General features: G+C 40.0%; 1 protein-coding gene across 13 annotated transcripts in view; it reads right to left on the bottom strand.

Annotated features, from left to right (window-relative positions):
* The window catches only part of LOC145536268 (uncharacterized), a 235421-nt gene that overhangs the window by 127522 nt on the left and 91999 nt on the right, over positions 1-15900 (bottom strand). For 4 of the 13 annotated variants that reach the window (XM_081565304.1, XM_081565303.1, XM_081565312.1 and 1 more), the window contains one exon: positions 2370-2497. The exons of the other annotated variants lie outside the window; for them this stretch is intronic. The gene's annotated coding sequence lies outside the window, so the exon portion shown is untranslated. The remainder of the gene's footprint in view (positions 1-2369; positions 2498-15900) is intronic. 13 annotated transcript variants of the gene reach the window in all.

The raw sequence follows: 15900 nt of genomic DNA, 5'->3' as shown, positions 1-15900 counted from the left end.
CCACAGGGCAAATACATTAAAAAATAAGTAAAGATTGGCATGCAAGCTTGGCATGCAAATATGCAATTAGGAGAGTACATGTATATCAAAGTAAATCTATGACTTGGGTTCCCTGAAACATTTTTCTGTCCTAAGAGTTCAGTGGTTTTTAAGCTCAAAGTATAGTTTGTGTGTATGTCTGATGCCTCGGATGACTAGCTTTTTTTTTAAATTTATTTTAATTGGAGGCTAATTACAATATTGTAGTGGTTTTTGCCATACGTTGACATGAATCAGCCACAGGTGTACATGTCCCCCCCAATCCCAAACCCCCCTCCCTCCCCACCCCATCCCTCTGGGTTGTCCCAGTGCACCGCCTTTGAGTGCCCTGTTTCATGCATCAAATTTGGACTGGTCATCTATTTCATGACTAGCTTTTATCACTTGAGACCAAGGGAGAGATTAAGAAAGTCTCCTCTAGGATCCCCCACCCACCACGCACACAGGAGCTGGGCAAGAAGTCACAGAGTACTGGAAAGGCGCAGCCCATCACCCAAAGATTTTTTGGTTGTTGTTGAGATTTTCCCTCTACTTAGTGCCTTCCAAGCCCTGTGCCAGGGTTATGTGTGCTTATCAGGTTCATCATAGTCTGAAAGAGCTGTCAAGCTTTGCCTTTCTTATCAAGTCTTCCAGCTCAGGTTTGGAAAGATGCATACTATAGGTAAGTGGAGAAAAGGTCATTTTGGCAAGAGTTTTAATCAAATATGCCACACCAACCACTTCGAGTCAAGTTGTTTCCTGCAGGTGGATTACACAACCTTTTCTTTAGTTCTTTCTATTCCTCTTTTTTTCGATAACCTCTTTGGTGCTCTAGCTGAGATCTTCAACATGAGCCTTCACTATTTAATCTAGCCTCTGACCACAAACGATATCAACAGGCAGAAAAATAGAAGTAGCAGAACTGACTCAATTTGAATTGACTAAAACTCTGGGAGGAAAGGTATTTTGGTTTTGCTTTTTGTCTTATAACAAACTTGGAAACGAAAAGCTGTTCTCAGCTGTGAAGGCGGCCCCGAGAAAGTGCCGGAGACTAGCCAAACTCATTGAATACAATTTAATAGAAAGGGTGACTCCTTTCTGCCCTTTCTCACTTGGGTTCTTTGCTTCTGAACGAAAGTGCCTCTATTATGAGAGGTGAGGCCAGAACCCGTGGGTTAAAATAACTGAAAATTGCTTGTGTGACCTCAGACAACTGTCTTTGCAAACATGATACCGTATCTTCGCACTGGAGTCCATGGAGACCAGTTTCAGAGGAAGCAAATAAAGCCCACTATGTAGCAAGCCCATCTAGACGGGCACAGTCTTATATCACTCACTGCAGGACCTTAGTGCTCAGAACGTGGAGAGGGAGATTCACCCTCTGGTCAGGCCCCTAGCTCTCGGCACCCCTCCCCATGCCCCCAAGCGCCCCTGTCCCCAGGGTGTCAGATCCCGCAACTCCCTCCTGTTTCTGCTCTCAAGGGATTTCTCTCCATTTTTTTTAAAAACCCAGTTCTATAACATTTTTCCTTAACTGAAATACACCAGGGTCTCTCTCTCACTACCTTCCTAGTTCACATTTTCTTCTTATTTTTCCCCATTCAAGCCATGTATTTTCATTCTTTGTAATACCCAATAAGGGAAAAGAATCTGAATACACACACACACACACACACACACATATGTATAATTGAATCACTTTGCTGCACACCTGAAACTGACACAACACTGTAAATCAACTATACTTCAATTCAAGAAAAAAAAAAAAGATACTTAACATTAAAAACAACAACAACAAAACATCACCCTGGGAGTGGCAAGGAGGTCTAGTGGATTCACAGATCAGTAGCCTCTATCTGGATCTCACTGTGCCACCTAGTGGCCATGTGGTCCCTGGCAACTCATCTTCAGAATTGCCATTTTCAGTTAAAATGCTGGGATATTACCAAAGAGGATTATTTGAGGAGAAAGTGAAATAATACACGTGGAACTGTTTTATAAATTGTTGATTATTAATTTATGAGAACTAGTAAATCTCCTTTTCATTGCCAGTTTGGTTTGGGGTTTCTCTTCCTTGAAAATGTAAGCCTCTCAAACACTGCTTCTGACGTTCTCTGTCTAATGTTCAGCCACTTCCACCCACCCTTTTCACATTCTCCCAACCAGGGCTTAGCTCAGACCAAGATTCTAGAACAGAGCAAAGTCTCTAAATGGTATAGACAAGTCAGCAAATTGACTAACATTAGAACCTAGGAAGAATCACCAGGTGGCACTGAACTTGGCAGTAAATCCAAAGAAAAGACCTAATTAAAGGATTCCAGACTTGAGAAGCCAGAAAACAAAATAATCACCTGAGACAACGGACAGGGGAAAGATAGTTTCAAGCAGGGTCATGTGATGTGTCTAACACCAGCCTTGAAGACCTTGTTTTCTTAAGGACATCAGACTGGAAATTTATTTAGACTCGGCTCTGGATGTTCTGTGAAAGAAATGAAATGAATTTTTATTGAGGAAGAAGTACAATTTGGTAATTTTGTTCTGAATATGTTTTCTACCCTGAGATTCCTTACCCATCAGGGAAATAGATTCTTGTACTTTGAACAGCTGGCTGAGAGTCTGATGGAAAATTTATATAAAGCTGGGGCTCTGAGGAGACCTCAGGGAGAAAGTTATATCCCCAAGGCTGTAGTTTTATCAATTTTTATCTCTTGCCTGGTGGTTATGGATGCAACTAGCCATGAATACAAAAAGGCTTCTGTTTGGAGGTGCTTCTGGCACTTTCGCATAGAACAATTTTCTTTTTTAAAAAATGGCTGACCACTGACCACTCATTAAGTTAGAATCTATGTGGCCACGGTCCGAGTCAAAGGGGTATGCTTCTAAAGATTTCTCTGTATCACTTATTCAAGGATGCTCCTGGTTTGGCACACAACTGTTTTGACCAAGTGAAGAGAATTGTTTTTAAGGACACTAACACCACTGTCTGTTTCCATAGACACGCAAGACATGTCTCAGGTCTTGGTGTCTCCAGAACACAGTTAGATTTTTAAATCACCTAGGAACTTGCCTACAGGTGGGCTAGCAGTCAAGAAATAATGCTGTTTCTGGTTTATAGATTGGGAACATTATGATTAAAGTTTGTTTTTTTTTTTTAAATCAGGGGATCATAGCAAGTTGTTTGCAAGGGAAGTGAGTAGCCTATCTTTCTTGAAGAGAAATAGCAATGTCTTCAGAGAAAACTGCTATTATGGTCTATTTGGATAAAAATTCCATTCTTCCTTCTCTCTGACCAAGATATCTTGTCTACAGTTCTAAAAGTAATATTAGTTTTTAAGCCCCACCACCACCAAAAATGTGAGCTGATGGACTCTAAACATCTCAGAACTATGCATTTATTGAACTTTAAATAGCCATATCCTATGCTAGCCTTACTTGGGGTGACTTCAAATTATCTATCTTCAATTTACATATGCAGAAAATCACTGTCATACAAAGATCAACCAGAAGAGAACGAAATCACCTAGTATTTTGCAGACAATTCCTCTCGAGGATAATATTGGACTAAGTTATAGCTAAATCAAGAGGAGGTGAAAAATGTCAACTATCTCATCAACTTGCTCATCTCCTTTACATAATAACGTGCGCCCTTGGGCCAATCAGGAATTTATTCAATAGACTATACATGCTGAGCCCTGGAGAGGAAAAAAAAAAACACAGTCTGTTCTCAAGAAATGTACAGCCAAGTGGACAGCCTTAACTGGGCTTCATCTGTAAAGTGGAGATTATACACTGCTTTCAAGATGTCATAGGAAGATAAAATACATGTAACCAAATGAAATAACATGAATAAACAAAATAATGTAAAATATAAAACTAACGTGAAATTTTATAAATTCTTCAGCTTAACAAGCTTAATACTTAACAGCACTGAGTATCGTTCCTGCCTGTGGGTGATGCTATGAAGAAAGTTGGCTGGTGTTCCAGAATCAATTACAGATGGGGAGGTTAGGAGTTTATTCTCTTGAGGGAAAATCTCCACTTGGCTCATTTCTGTGAAGCTGTGATGGCTGTATTAGGACAAGTCAGTGGGCTAACATTTTCCACACAGGATTAAGTTCCAGATAGATGTAAAGGATTTAATGTAAAAGATACTGACAAACAGATACCAAAGAAACTGGGGAAAGACTGGAAGAAAACTTTTGTTGCTGGGTTGTTCAGTTGCTTATGACCCTGACTCTTCACAACCCCAACTCTTTGCGACACCTTGGACTGTAGCACGCCAGGCTACTCTGTCCTCGACCATCTCCTGGATGATCTCCTTCATGGCCATTCAGTCAGTGATGATATCTAACCCAGGGGTATATTTTTATATTCTAGGGTGGGGAAAGTATTTCTAAACATGCCATAAGCTCCAGGAGGAAATGTATGAATAAGGATAAATTTGGCTTTATAAAAATATAACACTTCCACAGGTCCAAAAATTATTAATGTTGAAAGGCAAACAACAAACCAGGAAAAAACTATTTGTAACAAATATAAGAGACAAAGTTCTTTCGAGTCAAGAAGTTAAAGATAATCAACTCAATAGGAAACTTATCAAGGACATGGACAGTGCACAAAAGAAAAAAAGACCAATAACATTTGAAAAGATGGTTAAGCTATGACTGATAAGGGGTGAATATTCGACAGATATAAACAACAGAATATTCAACAAATATACAGCTCAACATCAAAAAAACCAAACAAACAAACAACCCGATTTTTTTAAATGAGCAGAAGATCTGAATAGACATTTCTCCAAAGAGGACATGCAGATGGCCAACAGGCACATGAAAAGATGTTCAACATTGCTAATCATCAGGGAAATGCAAATCAAAACCACAGTGAGGTATCACCTCACACCTACCAGAATGGCTATCATCAAAAAGACAACAAATAATAAATGCTGGTGAGGATGTGGAAAAAAGGGAACCCTCATACGCTGTTGGTGGGAATGTAAATTGCTGCAGCCTCTATAGAGAACAGTATGGAAGTTTCTCAAAAAACTAGAAATAGAACTACCACATGATCCAGCAATTCCGCTTTTGGGTATATGTCCAAGAAAAACAAAAGCACTAATATGAAAGGATATATGCACCCAATGTTCATGGCAGCATTATTTACAACTGCCCAGACATGGAAGCAACTTCAGTGTCCATTGACAGAGGAATGTATCAAGAAGGTGTGACATATGTATGTGTACACACACATATATATTTATGCATATATATTCACACACACAATGGAATATTACTCAGTCATAAAAAGAATGACATTTTGCCCATTTGCAGCAACATGGATGGACTTGGAGGGCATTATGCTAAGTGAAATAAGTCAGAGAAAGTCAAATACCATATCATACATCATACTACTTACACGTGGAATCTAAAAAATACAACAAACTAGTGAATAAAACAAAAAAGAAACATACTCACAGATATAGAGAACAAACCAGTATTTACCAGTGGGCAAAGGGAAGGGGCAATACAGGATTTGGGGATTATGAGATACAAACTATTAGGCATAAAATAAGCTTTAAGAATATAGTGTACAATGTGGGAACTACAGTAAATATTTTATAACTATAAACAAAGTATAACCTTCAAAACTGTGAATCACCATACTATATACCTGTAACTTAGATAATATTATAAACATCAACTATACTTCAATAAAATCATTTTTGAAAAAGATGGTGGTCATGCATACTAACAATAAATTTAAAATAACAATAAGAAAGTGGAATACTATATATCAAAAAAAACATATATAGCTCAAAGAGGTAGTTAATAGCCACTGGCAGTTGAAGAATGTTTAAGAAACCACACACCCACACATATTCTTGGAAGAAATGTAAATTCATATAAACTTTAGTAGTTGAAGATGGCAATATATATAACCCCCTGGCAGCATAATCTTTGACCAAGAAACTATCCTCCTAGGTATTTATCCTACAGCACTATTTGGAATGATGCAGAAACAGAGATTCTTGGATACGTGATGCTACCATAGTAGATAAAATTGAGAATACTCCAAATGTCCATCAATACATAATTTGTTAAATGAGTTGTGGTACATCTATTTTCACATTTCTCAGCCTTAGCACTGCTGACATTTGGGCTGGATAATTCTTGGTTGAGAGGGCTGTCTTGCAACAGTTGCACCTTCTGCCAAGTATGACAAAAAAAGTCTCCAGACATTGCCAACTGTCCTTGGGAAGCAAAACTACACCTATCTCCTTAAGAGTCATTAAGTAAATATGATACAGTCTTTAAAAAGAATGTATCAGTCGCACACAGTGACATGGAAAAACAAGCATGATATATGGTTAAAGCAGGTAAGTGATTGTGGAAATAAACATACTGTGCAAGCTAATTTGCATAAAATAATTTTGCATAATTATCTGTACATAATGCTAATATGTCATTAGGGAAAAAATCAGGGAGAGAACTGACAAATCATTGGTCAGCAATGACAAACCTGAACGTCTAATCCTGAACATGGGAAAATGTGTTTAATGTGAACAAGTCACATGACCTCTCTGATTCTCAGGCTCTCTCATCTCTGCACAATGTCTTTCAAGTGATAAAGAATTCGTGAGGAAGACATTTAAGAAATAACAGAATCAAATAAATAAAAATTAAAAAAAAAATAACAGAATCATCTTGTGAAGATATTTTATCTCTGGAAAGGAACTAACTAACTTTGGCTTTGAGGCCACTGTTTTTAAGTTTTTACAAAATAGATTTATGATGATTTTCTAAAAGACATTTTTATGAGCATGAAATTCCTAATTCAGACTCCACTAACTGATATTCAGCTCACCCCTGACTTTTCCCCAATCCCCTTGGCTTCCCTTCTGCTATATTTACTTGGTATTTCTCTTTGTGGCAATTCATTTATTTTTGCACTGACCTTTTTTTAAGAAAACAAAGAAAACGTGCCCTTCAAACTTTGGAGAGACAAGCCATTTAAAACACAAAGGTCTCTAGTGGTTTTTAGTCCTCTGCTGATATCTATCTTATGGACTATAAAGAAGAATAATTTTCCAGCCTTTCACTGTTTAAAAATAGGCAATGATGATCAGAGGTCTCGGAATTAAAATGTTGAAAGCTCAGAGAATAATGGGAGTTGGGCAGCAAATGAATATGTGTTGTCCTTGCTGATCTATCTCTAAATGAAAATAGAGAGGTGACCACATTAGCTGTCTAATTCTCTGGGTCTTCAGTGTCAAGTAAAAGAATTTATTTGATTGAGAGATCTCTTTAACAGGAGACCCCATCTGCGACAGAAAGAACAACATTAACTGTTACGCTTCATTTGTTTTCATTCTCCACAAAACAGCATGTTGCTGAGATCAAACAGATTTCATTCTTTTCTTCTTAACGGAGCTATGCCAAGTGTCACTAAGGAGAGAAAATCTACTTTTTCTTGCAGGCCAGGGAGCCTACAGGAAATAAGGCAAAGAGTGCAGCAGATTTGGGAGCTTAACACAAATTAGACAGTAAGACTGTATTTAAAGAAGTTGGGACTTCTCTGGAGGTCCAGTGGTTAAGACCACAATTCCATTGCAGGGGCCACGGGTTCAAATCCTGGTTAGGGAACTAAGAACCCACTCGATCAAAAAAAAAAAAAGGCAAAATCGTTCTATAAATATCACACAAACTTCCTGAAAGGTGAAATGTAGAAGAGGCATTCCTGGAAATGATCAAAGTTTAGGCTATTGAATGGAGGGAGATGGGATGAAAACTCCAATTACATTCAAACCAGGAGAGCTATATTCTGAAGTATTAATACATGATCTTTGTATAAGCAATTGGGAATTGATTTCAGAGTGCCTTCCTGAAGTAAGTTTTGTTATTTCATATCATAAGCAGCTCAAAATAAGTCAAAAGTGAGTTATAAAATAATTAGCACATAGTAGATTTTTACTAAGAGTAGCTACCTTGAATAATAACCAGCACCACACGATCTCATTTGGCGTCATGGCTGAAGGGCCAGGTGTAGAACTGACAGATTCCTAATTTTTACCTCCAGCCCAGTTACTTCACCAGCCGCCTGTTCATCTTCTGCTCCCTTGTCCCTCGGCAGGGTTGAACTTCCCTGTGAAATCCTGTCTGCTCACTTCTCTGAAGTCTCTTCATCCACCTGGTTGGACTGGAGGGGTTCTCACCTCCACTTTTTCCATCAACCCAACTCTATTCTATAAAATTTCAGATATTCCTCAAAATCTATGATCTCAATGGGAGCACCCAAGTCTCTTTTCAAAGCTGCCCTGAATTTATAATTCTTATCATTCTTCTGACACATCAATTGAATTTTTGAGTGCAGAAAAAGGTGAAGTTTGCCTTTCTGACACAAATAATAAATTAGTATTTTGCTTAGCACTATCTATCACAGAATGCACAAAGTCAGTTGTACTGTCCTAGTCCCCATGAACCCAAAGAGCTATGATGAGCATGTACCATGTAGATTTAAATATTTAGCATTTCCTCCTCGTGTACTTATTTCTTATCCCTTTTGTTTTATCCTACATGAAAATGTCCAAATCCTCTACAGTACTTAATTTTGAAGTTCCTTTTGGTAGCAAGAGAAAGTCATCTCTTTAGATTAATAAATAATGTGTACAACTCTAATGATGTTTTTCTATTAATCTTTAGCAAAGCATGAAATTTAATCTCCTCAGTGTGATAAACGTACGAATTGATGAGCTCTGACCGTGGGGCCACCTAACAAGACATACGCCTCTATAAGACATCATTCTGTATGAAGAGTCATATTAATTTCTGAATTACTTGGGTTAATGATATTTCATTAAGAAACCCTTAACAAATGCAAAGTGTTCACTTTCATGGAGAGATTTAATGTGAACTTAATGGATTTATTCTATTACTTTGCTCATTTTAAAAACAGTCTTTAATTAGATATTACTATTAATAGACCTATTACACACGTTTCAAGGAGTCTCTTGAATTTTTCAGAACTTAATCATTAAGATTTATCAAATCAGATGGAGGAAGCAAAGATGAAAACAGTTACATATTTAGATAAGCATCCTTGAACTTAAGACTGATGTTACAAATGAACAGCTAAGACTTTATAAGGAGGGGATATTACAAATAATACACTTGTAAATGAAAAACTGATCATCCAAAATTTTCTTTTTTATATACAAAGGGCTAGGTTTTCATTCATTAATTAAACATTTTTTAGTATTAATGATATGTGAGTTACGGTGACTTTTTTTAAAAAGCAAGAATTTCAGGATCAAATGAAAGCCTAAATAGATGATTTAAACCAGTAACTACACTAGAACATGGTTTGTGCTAAAATATAGGTAAAAACAGTGTGCCAAGGAGCAAAGAAGGGAAACTCACTTGACATAGATGAGAAGGGAGGAAAGGGGGTTAGAGAGAAGGCAACATTTGAATTGAGTCCTAAAAGTTGATTTAAACACTAACCAGGCACATAGGATGGGGAAGGATATTGTAGGCAAAGAAGATATCCTTCCGCGTCTTGAAACTTGGACTATTGTGTGTTTCAGGAGGTCATGGAACACGATAAATTGTGATAGCTTCAAGTAATGTCGTGGCAATGAGGACAAAGAGAAGATGCATTAGAGAACTATTTCAGAAAGCTTGACCTGCCTTGGATACCTTATCACATGCAGAATGGATTGATAGAGAGGGCTGGGGATTTTTAAAGAAGCTATAGGAAATCCAGACGTTTCAGGCAGCTAGTTGACATTCTGGAAACAAATCTGTACTGAAAATAAAAAGCTGAAATTATTATTATCTGGTCAAATTGTTGGAAGAGGTACAAATTCATTGCTGTTGGAGGAAAAAATGTGCTAATTTCAAGATGAGTGTCTGGTATCATCACCTGCCCTAAAACATGCAGACCTAGTGGGTAACTGGAGGTGGATCACCTGCACACATTCCTAAATTGGGAGCTCTCATGTTCTGTCGAGGATTAGGCATTCCTGGAACATGGTGCATGGAAGAGGATTTACTTGGGGTTGGTATGATTGGAAAAAAAGGTCCAGGAGGAGGGAGGGGGAAGGGCAGAAGGGAGGGAGAAGGGCGAGGGGAGGAGGAAGAATAGAAAGAAACAGAAGAGAAATAGCAATCAAGGGGTATTTAGAGATATTTTTGTCACACACCTACTCTGTGTCTGGAACTTCATATCAACCTCTGATTTATATCCTCACAACAAACTTAGGAAGTAGGTATTCTTACTGCCACTAAACTTAGAGAGATACTCAAAGTCAGGAAAGTTAAGTAAATCCCCAAGGTCACACTGCTAAGGAATTAGAAGGGTATGTCTGCTCGGCTCTCTCCAAAATTTCCGAAAGTTTCATCAGCCAAGGAGCTTTGAGTCTATGATGATATTCAGAGGAGAGGGGCAAAACCAAGCATTGGACAAAGAAACTCAATCAAGTGATATGGATGCAATAGTGTCCATTAACAATAAAGGGGGATCTAACTGGAATCGGGCTTCCCTCCTGTGCCAATGCAGGAGACATAAGAGACGTGGGTTCCATCCCTGAGTTGGGAAGATCCCCTGGAGGAGGGCCTGGCAACCCACTCCAGGATCCTTGCCTATAGAATCCCCATGGAAAGAGGAACTTGGTGGGCTACAGTCCACAGGTCACAAAGAGTCGGAGACGACTGAGCACACACACACTAGCTGGAATCAAGGAGGAAGAGACTTGGAAGAAACTCTGTTCTTTGGGCTAGGACAACATGGAGAAATAGAGGGTGGAAAGATCAAAGACCAAGAGAAATAACTCAAGTCTGAAACAGCTTAGAGTCCATGAGGATCTTGGGAAAATGTTTGGGTATTTCAGTCTTTTCTCTGATGATATAAAGGTCTAGACCAATTTGCAGAGAAAGTAATTTCTATGAAAAATACACAGGGAGCCTATAGTTGTATGTGGAGCAGCAGTGAAACCATTTCATCCCGTGCCACAGCAGACAGAGGTGCATTTCAATGCAGAGGATGCCGGGAGGTTCCACCTAGTCCAGGCTGGGATTCACATCGTGCCGTGTGTTCTGGGCTGCTGGCCCTCCAGACAAGACTAGGCCAGAGCCAGCCTGCATCAGCTCGCAAAGAGCTGAGCTGACAGCACACACCTCTTCCCCACTCCACATTAACTGATGTCACATTGGTAGTTTATAATCATTCATGGTGAGAGCCTTTATACCATGGAAACTGGCAAATGCTCTAAATCAGGACTTTTTTTTTTCTAAAAAGGCAAGTCTGCCTCTAGGTGTTAACACAGATGGCAAAGGGTGAGGGAACCTATGGGGAGGTCTTGACCATCTGGGAGCCAAGATGAGAGGGATCAAAAGGCAAAGAGGAGGGTATCGTATGCATTCCCCAACTGGACCTGAGTGAGGTGATGTAAGCCAAAGAGAGGGAGCTCTACACAGCAGGGACGGTGGGCACTAGCCACACCGCGTGAATCTAAGTCGTGACCTACAGCAGGGAGGGAGGATCTGTCGAGTGTTTCTGTTTGTTTGTTTTGCAGACAATGGGACTCCATCACTGGGACGACTCCTGACAGAGAACGCTGGTAGTGATGTCAGCGCCTGGGTACATCTCCTAAAAGCTGCAGCCAAAGACCAGGGAGGGCTTCATTGAGACTATACGAGTATACGAAGTATTCTTGGTGGACTCTCATAATTAAACAAAGTTGGCTTTGAGAGAGAGCCTGGAGACATGGTGCTCGCAGGTGAGGCTTATGATCCAGCTGTGTGTGGGCATTAACAACAACGTCACCTCATCTGTACCTCTGTTTGTGAGACCCGGGGGATCTGGGTTACAGTTCTTTTGTCTGCCCCAACAGATCTGGTCCACATTTGTCTGTGTAACAGGCAGACTTCTGAGATGGTGCCTGATAATTCCCACCACCTGGTATTCATGGCCTTGCATAACCTCTTCCTGTTAAGTATGGGCAGGACCTAGTGACTTGCTCCTAATGAATAGAATATGGTAAAGAAGAATTGATGCTTCTGAACTGTGGTGTTGGAGAAGACTCCTGAGAGTCCCTTGGACTGCAAGGAGATCAAACCAGTCAATCATAAAGGAAATCAACCCTGAATATTCACTGGAAGGACTGAAACTGAAGCTGAAGCTCCACTACTTTGGCCACCTGATGTAAAGAACCAACTCAGTGGAAAAGACCCTGATGCTGGGAAAGATTGAGGGCAGGAGGAGAAGGGGGCGACAGAGGATGAGATGGTTGGATGGCATCACTGACTCAATGGACATGAATTTGAGCAAGCTCTGGGAGATGGCGAAGGACAGGGAAGCCTGGCCTGCTGCAGTCCATGGGGTCACAAAGAATCAGACATGACTTAGTGACTGAACAACAACAACAAAGTCATGGGATGTCAATTTGATGATTAAGTTAGAAAATGCCATGATTCCATCCTGCTAGTAGACCAACTTTATTGCCTTCTGAGCTCAGACTTTGTTAAACCAAGTCATCAGGTTGGAAAGGTCCACACGGCAAGGAACAGCCGCAGAAAACTGAGCCCTCAATCCAACAGCCCTTAAGAAACTGACTCATGACAACCACCAGATGAGTGAATTTGGAAGTCAATCCTTCCCCAGTTGAACTTGACAGGAGACCATAGCCTTGGTGACACACTGATCACAGTATTATAAGAGTCTCAGAGCCAGAGGACCCACACAACTCAGCTATGTCAGAATTTGTAACCCACAGAAATTTTCAGACAATAAACATATGCTGTTTTAAGCTGCTAGGTTTCCAGGTACTGTGCTTTGTATAGTAGATACTAATATAGGTTGGGAGGCCACAGATGTTTGTACCATCAGTTTCAGCTTGGCATTACCACTCAAACATAAATCCTACAGCAAAAAAAAACAAAAAAACGTTAAAAGGTAGTTAAAAGATGGCACGCTAAGGACATGGAAACAACCATCATCCATCGACAGATGAATGGATAAGGAAGTTGTGTACATATACACAATGGAATATTACTCAGCTATAAAAAGGAATACATTTGAGTCAGTTCTAATGAGGTAGATGAACCTAGAGCCTGTTATACAAAGTGAAGTCAGAAAGAGATAAATACTGTATATTAATGCATATATACAGAACCTAGAAAGATGGTACTGATGAACCTATTCGCAGGGCAGCAAAGGAGATGCAGACATAAAGGACAGACTTTTGGACTCAGTGAGGGAAGGTGAGGGTGGGATGATTTGAGAGAGTAGCATTGAAACATATACATTTCCATATGTAAAACAGACAGCCAGTGGGACATTGTTTTATGAGGCAGGGAACTCAAAGCCAGTGCTCTGTGACAACCTAGAGGGGTGAGATTGGGAAGGAGGTGGTAGGGAGGTTCAAGAGGGAGGGGAGATATGTATACCTATGGCTGATTCATGTTGATGTATGACAGAAACCATCACAATATTGTAAAGCAATTATCCTCCAATTAAAAATAAAATAAAATTTAAAAAAGATGGCAGGCTATTAACAAAAATAATATCTAAGGGTGTAAAGAGATACAGTAACAAATAGACTGACTTTGGAAAGTCAGGTAAATTTAATTTCAAATTCTGTTGTCAAGCATAAGGCAAGGCCAAGGCCTGACAGGTTCAGCCAGTAAAGAAACTTGAATATATTTTAGATTCAGACAATGTATTACATAGACACTGAAAGGACGACTAGCCAAAGATGGCAGCTTCCCACGGCCTTCGCTCAGGGAAACACTGAAATAAAAGAGGCCTGATGAGTATGACATCAACGATTGGACATTTTCTTGTCTGTGGACAAGAACTGTTTTGCATTGCTCTCAGTTATCCACAAGTTAGAACTGGAAAATTCTCCCACAGAACCAGGGCAAACAAAGGAGCGGGTGGGGGGGGGAGTATACAGATCTACACTGAAACAGACATTTCTCATTACGCCACTGTTCCAAGTTCTGTGAGGGTATGAACTCATTTAAGATTGACAATGATGATGTACAAAAAGTAATCTGATTATGAGCATTTTTTAAAGAAGAACTCTAAGGCATAGACTTCTCTGGTGGTCCAGTGGTTAAGAATCCACCTGCCAATGCAGAGGTCATGGGTTCAGTCCCTGGTCTGGGAAGATTCCATATTCTGCAGGGCAACTAAGCCCAAGCTCCACAAGAGAAGCCACCGCAATGAGAAGCCTGCTCACCACAACTAGAGAGTAGCCGCCGCTCTCCACAACTAGAGAAAGTCCACGGGCAGCAATGAAGATCCAGTGCAGTCAATAAATAATTTTTAAGTTATTAAAAAGAAAAAGAAATCTAAGGCACCTAGAAGTTAAACTGCACTATTCAAAGTCACACAAAGTGAACAGCAAAACCAAACTTTGAAGTGAGTCTCTGCTCTTGGCCACCGGGCCCTCCCTGTCTCTGCAGTGCTTGGTTGACAAAGGTCCTACAAAGGAACTACTGAAAAAGGGAGGCAGCTGACCTTTAAGGTCTGCAGAGCTGAGAAAGGATAAAATTTGAATGACCCGGCTGTTCTTCATCTTCCAGAAGCTGTGATGCTTGCTGTCCTCTAAGAAGGACAAAGGAAACTAAAAGCAAAACAAAAGGAAGCTTCTGTGAGGGGCAGCATTTCATTCCTTGTAGAGACGAGAGAAACCACATCACAGAGCAGGCGCTGTTTCTGAGATGCTGACAACTTGAGAACTTCTCTCTCTAAAGCAGTGTTTCTCAATGGGGCAATCCCACTCCCCACCCGAGGGGACTTTTGACAATGTCTGGGGATTGGGGTTATCACAATCTGGGCAGGAGTGCAGCTGGCATCGAACGAGTAGATACCAAGGATGATGCTTTACAAACTTCCGTCACAGAACAGCCTTCACCACGAAGGATAGCTGAGAAATCCTGCCCTAGAGAAAGAAGTATGCTGAGCCTCTGAACATCTGCAGGAAGAGAAGAGCATGGAGAAAGAGAGAACAGTTGGATATAAAATAAAACAGATGAATATAAAGGCAAGCATCGGCTACACTGTCCTTTGGTGAAATGGATTCCTCAAAAAGCCAACAAAATGGATCAACAGAGCCCTAAATCGGTTTCTCTCTTAAGTTATTGGTTTTATACATCTCCAAAACACACAAATATCTGGCTCATAGCTGGAGCCAATAACTGAGAATCATGCCCTGAAATTCAGTCTAAGTAACCTTTCTTCCTATGCCTGCAACACACCCAGTCAACAATTAGGATCATTGGGTACCTTGTAAAATGCCTGGCCATCCATTTTGCTGGCTTCTAAGTAAACACAGAAATACAGAAAACCTGAAGTGCTTCATTATCCAGCAACAAAATTGATTCACTGAGAGTCCACAAGCACAGCCACTTTAACTTAACCGGTGCATTAGTATAATTTGAGCTGCATAATCACAAAGCCAAAAAGCCATTTGGTCATTGACAGATACAAACAAGCCCAAGAAATTTAAAAAGAACAGCTTTCCCAGAATAAAACCCAAACATATGGTGGAGAAATAAAATAATCCAACCAACAAAACACCCTTCTGTGAATACAGAAAAGAGACGGGACCCAATCTATTAAAGGGCAAGCACCACCAGACTTACGTGCATGGAAGTGAGCCCAAAGGTATCTGCAAAGCCCAGACAGAATTTTATACATGTTTCTACAGTGAAGTAGAAGAAAAAATAATTCAATCTTCTCTTATCTCCTTCAGGGATAGGTGAATTCACCTTGCCGAGAGTCTCCTGTACAGCTCAGGAGAGAGTTAATTTTGGAGGTGTGTATATATAATGCCAAGGATCAGAAGGCTCCTGACATTTCATTATAAAATTAAAA

Source organism: Giraffa tippelskirchi, chromosome X (genome assembly GCF_054371585.1).
Source record: "Giraffa tippelskirchi isolate mGirTip1 chromosome X, T2T-mGirTip1v1.2.pri, whole genome shotgun sequence".
Taxonomy (NCBI): domain Eukaryota; kingdom Metazoa; phylum Chordata; class Mammalia; order Artiodactyla; family Giraffidae; genus Giraffa; species Giraffa tippelskirchi.
This window is presented reverse-complemented; position numbering and strand designations above follow the sequence as displayed.